Below are 7,686 nucleotides of genomic sequence, written 5' to 3' on the forward strand. Positions count from 1 at the left end.
GAAGGTGGAAGCTTCTATAGTGGATATGCAGAATAGAGAAGATCAGGGGGGCGAACTCTCAGAGTCTGATATGGCTACCTTACGAGATCTTGCCACACATCACTCACTTCTGCGACAACAAGAGGTGTTTTGGAGGCAAAAATCAAGGATTCAGTGAGTCCATGAGGGGGATTGGAACACCCAAATTTTTCAACGAACAACGGTTATCAGGAGGCAGAGGAGTATGATCCGATCCTTATGCGATGAGACGGGTCAGCGAGTGGAGGGAGAAGCCGCTGTCAGTAGGGTCTTATTCGACTTTTTTCGATCCAGGTGGACGAAGGAGGGAGACGTAGCGGAGGTAGTGCATATCCTGAGACCTGACGTTCGAATAGGAGATGCGGAAAACAGACTTTGGTGAGGCCTATATCGGAGAGGAAGGTGTAGGAGGTGGTCTGGTCCTTAGTCGAGGATAAGGCCCTAGGATCGGACAACTTCCCACCACTATTCTTTCAGAAGTATTGGTGGATCATTCGGAGATCAGTGGTGGAAGCGGTTCAATGTTTCTTGAGTCGGGTTGTAATGGCTGAGGACTGAAAGGCTACCTATGTTACCCTGATCCCGAAACACCATAATGCAAAGGAACCCAGCGACTTTAGGCCCATCAGCCTGTGTACTACCCTGTACAAGGTTGTAGCGAAAATCTTAGTGGAGAGGGTGAAACCCTTGTTGCCGGCTATTATCAGCCAAGAACAGGGGCATTTGTGGGGGGGAGGAGTATCTCGGATAATGTCATGCTAGCCCAAGAGATGATGTGGGACCTCCAACGAGCTCTAGAGCGGCGGAGTTTGATGGCTCTCAAGCTGGACATGGAGCGGGCTTATGATAGGATTCGTTGGTGTTTCCTCCGGCATGCACTAAAGAGTTTTGGCTTCCATAGTATCTGGATTGACTGGGTGTTGGCCTGCATTTGAGGGCCCAGTTTCAACTATGGGGTTGCGACAGGGATGCCCCTTATCCTCATTTTTGTTCATCATGTGCTTTGATGCACTGTCGCGTGCACTACGGACTGCTTGCGCCTCCCAAGCCATGGAAGCTTATGTTCCTAGCCCGGGAGCCCGGCCCATTTCTCATTTACTTTTTGCCGGCAATTGCCTTCTTGTGGACAGGGCGTGGGTGAGGAAAGCACCGATCCTCAAAGGAGTGGTGGCGGATTATTGCGCTGCTTCGAGTCAGAGAGTTAACCTCCAGAAGTCATCCATTTCTTTTAGCTCGAGCACTGACCGTAATGTCAAGCGGATCCTAGAGATACCAGAGCAAGAGCGTGTCTGGAGCTACCTCGGTATACCCATCATTGGTAGGAGGCTGTGCATCTCTAAGTGCGCTGGACTGGTGCAGCAGATTCAGAGTAGGCTGGAGGGCTGGCAAGCATCATCGCTTTCCATGATGGATAGGTTGACTTTGGTCGAGTTAATACTGAGCTCGATACCCATGTATCTTATGGCCAATACGGTGCTATTGTTGAATGTGTTAAACGGGATTGAGCAGCTCTTGCGGAGCTTGCTTTGGGGTTCGTTTGGAGGGCGCATAGGGTGCACATGGTGGTGTGGGATAGTGTTTGTCGGCCCCTTGGGGAAGGTGGCCTTAGACTATAGTCTCCCTAGACCAGGCGTGAGGCGATCATTGCCCAACATGTGGTGCGTTTCCTTCTTGAGCCTTAGGGCCTCTGGAGTCAAGCTATGGTTGCCCAATATGGTCAAGTAGGGCCGGTGGAGGGGATTCGGCATGGGAGGTCAGTCTCCTTTATGTGGCGTGAGATTAGGAGGTATCTGCCAATAGCGCTGACTAACACTAGTTGGCTGATCGATGACGGAAGGAGCATTGACGTGGTAAGAGAAACGTGGATGGACACCCTACAGTTGAGGTTGTGGCCGACCATGGTCAGCCCAGAGGGGGTCGAGGGTCTACGGGTGAGCGACCTACTCACTACAGGAGGGGGAAGTGGGATGAGGATAGATTGAGGCCGGTGTTCGTGTGCATCTGGCCGAATGGGTGCAGCTCCTCCCGGTGCCAAGGTGTGCGAGACCGGACGTCCGGGTATGGCAAACTGCGGAGTGATTGAGTATTCCCTAATTGATTTTGATGAGCTCAAAGTATTTGAGTATATCTTATGTTGTTCTAATGAATTCAATCTAGTGTTTCAGGTAAATCCTTATGAATTTCTGTCTAAGTGCCTTGAGCTTTGGTTTAGAGTATTTTGGTTAAGTATTGAACTCTATTTGAACCAAAGCCTGCATCACGAGTCGACTCCTGAACTTTGCGAGTCGACTCCGGGACATTTGAAGTTTCTGGCATAAGCTCGAGTCGACTCCGGGACTCTCCGAGTCGACTCCGACTGAGAACAGACAGAACGATGGATTTTAGATCCTGTTAGCGAGTCGACTCCAAAAGGTTGCAAGTCGACTCCGATGCTTGGCGAGTCGACTTCAGATGGTCCCGAGTTGACTCCAAAGGGAAGCAGACAAAAAGACAGAACGTCAGTTTTTGAGACCCTATCAGCGAGCCGACTCGCAAAGACTTCGAGACATCTCCAGTAAAGCGCGAGTCGACTCCCAGAGAAAAGCAGTCTGAAAGGCAGAGAATCAGTTTCGGAGACCCTGTGAACGAGTCGACTCCATGTGTTCCAGAGTCGTCTCCCAAGTCATCCGAGTCGACTCCTAGTTTGGCTGAGTCGACTCGTGAGAGAAATACAGAAAGTTGGATTTCTAGAACCTTGAAAACGAGCCGACCCCTAAGTGCCCGAGTCATCTCCAGCTGTTGGCGAGTCAACGCCAGTTTAGTCCGAGTCGACCCCAGAACAAGGCATGCACTTTAATTCAAATTTGGAACAGTGGCCGAGTCGTCTCCAGTAAAGCGCGAGTCAACTCCGATCCCAACGGATATATTGTCAGAATATGCAGATGGGTCAGAACGGCTCTAATCTCCTCTCTAACGGCTATTTTTCGAAGGAAATCACTTAAATAGCTAGAGTGAACAGTAGTAGATAAGAAGAGAGTTATTCCATTTGAGTATTAAAGGTTTTCAACCACCAAAAGCATCTCAAGAGCGAATCCAAGCAAAAGGAGGGAGTGTGCATTCAACTCAAACCAAAAAGGCTTTCTTCGCATTCAAAGCTCTACCAACTGTTCCCCATCCTCCGACTCATTCAAGAGGAGACTCAGAAATCGAGAAGCCCCACTTCCTCATCTCAAATCTGTTTGAGAGCTTCTAACTCAATATTGTTTATATTGTTTCATATTTGCTTTTCAGAAGCTCTACTTGTGAACTTTAAACTCTTGCTTTTTGTACTTGATTCAATCAGAGGATTGAATCAAGGGTTGCAAGATTTGTTGGTGAGCCAAAGATAAAACCAACGGTGTAAGGTTGTGGTTGGTGAACCGGAAAAAACCAACTGGGTTTGATTGTCACCCCGAAAAAACAATTGTTTGGTTCTAGTCGGTGAGCCTGTCAAAACCGACCGAGTTCGTTGTGATCTCGTGAAAACAATAAGTTTGGTTGTGAGCTTGCAAAACAACCGGCTGTAATCCTGGGGATTATAGTGAACTCCCAAGTGCGGCTTGGGGAGTGGACGTAGGAGCAAGTGTTGGCTCCGAACCACTATAAACCTCTCTGTGTTTGTATTGGTCTTTGTCTCTTTCTCTCTCTTCACTCATTGCATCTAGTGATCTAACTAATCCACTTGCAATAGATTTAGTTAATCACCCACCTAATTTTTAATTGGTCAATATTTAATCAAAACCCAATTCACTCCCCCTCTTGGGTTGTCTCCTTGGGCAACACAGACCTCCTATACGACCAAGGTCAGGGTAGGGGACGTCGCCCGGGTCCTGGAGTTGGATCATGAGGCCAGCCTGGATTGCGCTTGGGTCTGGCGATTTAGTCTACACCTGAGACTGGCTCTGTTCCTTTGAAAGGTGGTCTGGAATAGACTCCCGACGAGATCTGTCCTCAGCAGACGGGGGGAGCATACCTCCGCATAGTGTGTGGTGTGGGGATGACAATGTTGGGAATTGTGTCCCAAAGCCAATATTTTAATTGTAAGAAATTGGTGTATGTACATGTTCTATTAAAATGAATAAAAATTTATTCTAGCATTTTTCTATTCATCACAAGTGTTACATCTTCAAATTGAACTCCTGTGTATTGTGATGAAGTCCTTAGGACTAATTTAGTGGATAAAGAAGGTTTTATCATTTAGTCCTTAAACCAGTTCGCGACCAAATGATGAGCTGTCAATTGGACGATAGCTATGTCAAGTATAGGTCGTTGTGTGCCATTTAGTTGGTTGTCCTCTTAAACCAAGAAGTGTGGAGACACTGTATGGCATACAGATGAGATGTAGGAGTACATCGTCACTGAATAGTGACTCACCTGCGTAGCACTCCACTATCGGGAGTTAGCTAGCAAAGCATATGGGCATAAGTACCCCTTAGACTTGAGACCGTCATGGTGACTTGCAAGCAACTCACTGTACTTAGGCACTGGACGACCTGAATTTCTAATTCAGAGATCGGAAGGATGCTGGGTGCAATCAAGTACTCTCGAAGTCTGTGTATGAGTCAAGATGGGATTGACCGCTCCAGATTATAGGAGTTGATGTCTCGTTGTATTTCAATTCAGTAAAACCTTGGCCAAGGTAAACCAAGTGATAGATCACTTGATTTGATTATTTAACATACACTATGGATGACCGGACCCAGAGTTCGGCAGTCCACTCTGAGGTCATCTTGAGCATTGATGGTCATAGGGATGAATTATGCAATAACCATACGTCTAGGTTCTTAAATATTGCTTTGCATATTTGACCTATCCGGACGTCGGGTATCATTGCTAGATGGTCATCTCGATTAGTGCATGAAGTAGTTTATGTACTACCGGCTTAGTGTTCCAACCCATCGGAGTCACACACATTAGTCAAGCTAAGTAGGAAGGTCTTGACCCAATTTGATTAAAAATTAAATTATGGGTCATTTGGAATTTGGTTCTGTCTATGTTCAGCTAGCACTGAGCATGAGGTACATGCTAAATTTCAAGGATGAACAACTAATTAAGTCTGTATTCCGGGTCAATCAAGTTTCAATTAATGTAATTGAACTTGATCAGGACTCAATTGTTGAGATTGGGTTTGATTAAGTCTCAATTAGTATAATTGGGCTCGATCACGATTTAATTAAGATTTAATTTCGTATTTGTTCTGATCTAAGTCGGACTTGGATTGAGCCGAAACTGGACCCAATTGAATCTCCTATGAGTCGGACTCGTGTGGAAATTTTTCGGGTCAAAAATTCGTTCAAATGGGCTGCCAATTTAGTTTAGAATCAAATAGGCTAGCTTATGATCAAATGGGCTGACCCATTTGAATCAGAAGCTGACTTTTCTCATTTAAATTGGCTACTGACCGTGAATATTACTCATGGACCCGTGGACCACTCCCCCTCATGGACCATTAACACTTTTTCTGCGAGCCGCGACTCACACCGGGGATGCATGAAACAGAGAAGCTCTGTTCCACGCGTCCGCGGCCCTTTAGACCAGCGATTGCGCGGCCAACCGGCCACCGGCCAGACGGCCGACTGGACCGGAATGTGTGGTTTTGAACCGCCAACATTCCAGTTCAGTTTGATTTTTGAAATCCGACAATAATTGGTATTAATCGCTGTTTTTTTTCCACGGTTGTTTTTGAAACAATCGTTATCAAATTCATTCATATTCGATAATGAATGAATTCAATAACGCTCGGCCATTTACGCCTCTTAACTCTCAGCATTGGCCTATATGTAGGCCACCGTTTCCTCTCGAAAGGAGAGAGAGAGAATTTTTCTTGGGAAGAAAACGTCAGACAGAGAGAGGTTGATTCTGTGAAGAAGAAGAAGAGAGAGGAAGGAGTCCTTTCTGTCTGGTGGTTTGGAGTTCGGCCCAGGTCCGGTGTCCTCTCCTCCCTTCCATTCCCTCTGTGATCAGGATCAAGAGACGGGCGTCTGTTCTCAGGCATGCTGTGAAGAACGGGAGAAAAGAAACCGAAGAAAGAAAGAAAGAGAAGAAAGAAAGAAACAGAAAAGAGAAGGTCATTTTTCTGGATTTCCTTTCTTCCAAGGGTCCTTTTGCAAAAGATTGTTTTGCACGAGTAAAGACATCATCCAACCTTATTGCGAAGCTTGACGTGCATGCGAAGTAGAGGGCTTGCAGATTCAGGCCTCGCAGAGCTACCTTCAGGGATTCAGATCTAGATTACCTCGACTAACTTCCGCTGCGGGCTTGAGATAATTTTACATAAAAGTTAAATTTAATATTTATAATTGTTATAAATAAAATAAATAAAAAATTTTAAAACTGATTTTCATGCCTGGCGTTCGATTTTATCGGACAACTCGGAAAATTTTCCCTTCAACTGGTATCAGAGCTAGGTTGGCCGATGGAATTGGCCTATAACATCTAGAATTATGCATGATTTAATTTTTAAATTTAGATTAGATCTAGATTTATTGATAAAATATCAATCTTGTGCTGAATTATAAGGTTGTCCTACTATAAGGTTAACCCCTTATAGTGAAAAGGTTGTCCTAGCACAAAATTGAGATTAATTTGTATCATAAAATAAATAGTTTATTTTTGTGAAATTATGTATAATTGATGTTTATAAAATTTCAGTTTTAAATTTATTATGACCACAAAGTTTAAATATAAATTGTTTATATTTGGAATAAATTGACACCTTGAATCCATGATCATAATACATTTAATTAAGAATTAAATGTTGAATTTAAATTTTAAAATTTGAATTTCAAATAAAGATTTAGAATTCAAAATTTGAAATTTGAATTAAAATTTAAATTTGAACATGGGATTTGGGGCATGGGTTAGCACAATCAGATTAGTTGACTAGGTTAGACCTAATCATGAAATCAAATTGAAATGGACTAACTTAAGAAACATGATTTAATCTAATCAATTATTGAACTAGATTAAATCAAGGTTTATAAAATGATCAAACTCAATAGTTGTAGTTTATCATATCCAAACATTTCAATTGGATCTGATTGTGGCTCAGTGGTTGAGCCCGAGTTCCCAAGGATAACTTAAATCAACTTGATAAACCAATTGGTGTCTAAGGTAAGTCGGCATTTGATCATGGTTTTTAATTGGGGCTACCTCTTACCTGGCCAACATAGTTGGTGCCTAGAAAAGAGGTTAATGGCGTAACCCTCCCATAATCTCTCTTACCTGGCCAATTTGGTCGATCAAGTTTTGATTAAGCTACCTTGAGACTTGGCACTCACCCATGCCATTAAGTAAAATCAGTGTGACTGATTTTGGTGTCTAATAGACCAATAAGAGCTAGTCCTCTGTATGATTTGGTGAAGTCAATGGGAGAATTTAGAATTATCGGTCAGTGTCACATATCAATTAAAATCCTTTAAATTATTAGGTCCTTAAAATGATAAAGTTATATAGATAACTAGATCATAGCCTCCCATTAAGGTGAATGATAATGGGTCCAATATTACAATTGAACATGCAGGACGCTTCCGTCTGGTGTTCCTCTGAATACTGGAATTATCCTTCATTATATGATAGCTTTTTGAGTTATCTAATTATGATTAGGTTGGTCGAGCCTTCCTCGGGCCTAATCATACATTAGGTAGTGTC

This window comes from Phoenix dactylifera, unplaced genomic scaffold (assembly GCF_009389715.1).
Source record: "Phoenix dactylifera cultivar Barhee BC4 unplaced genomic scaffold, palm_55x_up_171113_PBpolish2nd_filt_p 000162F, whole genome shotgun sequence".
Taxonomy (NCBI): Eukaryota; Viridiplantae; Streptophyta; class Magnoliopsida; order Arecales; family Arecaceae; genus Phoenix; species Phoenix dactylifera.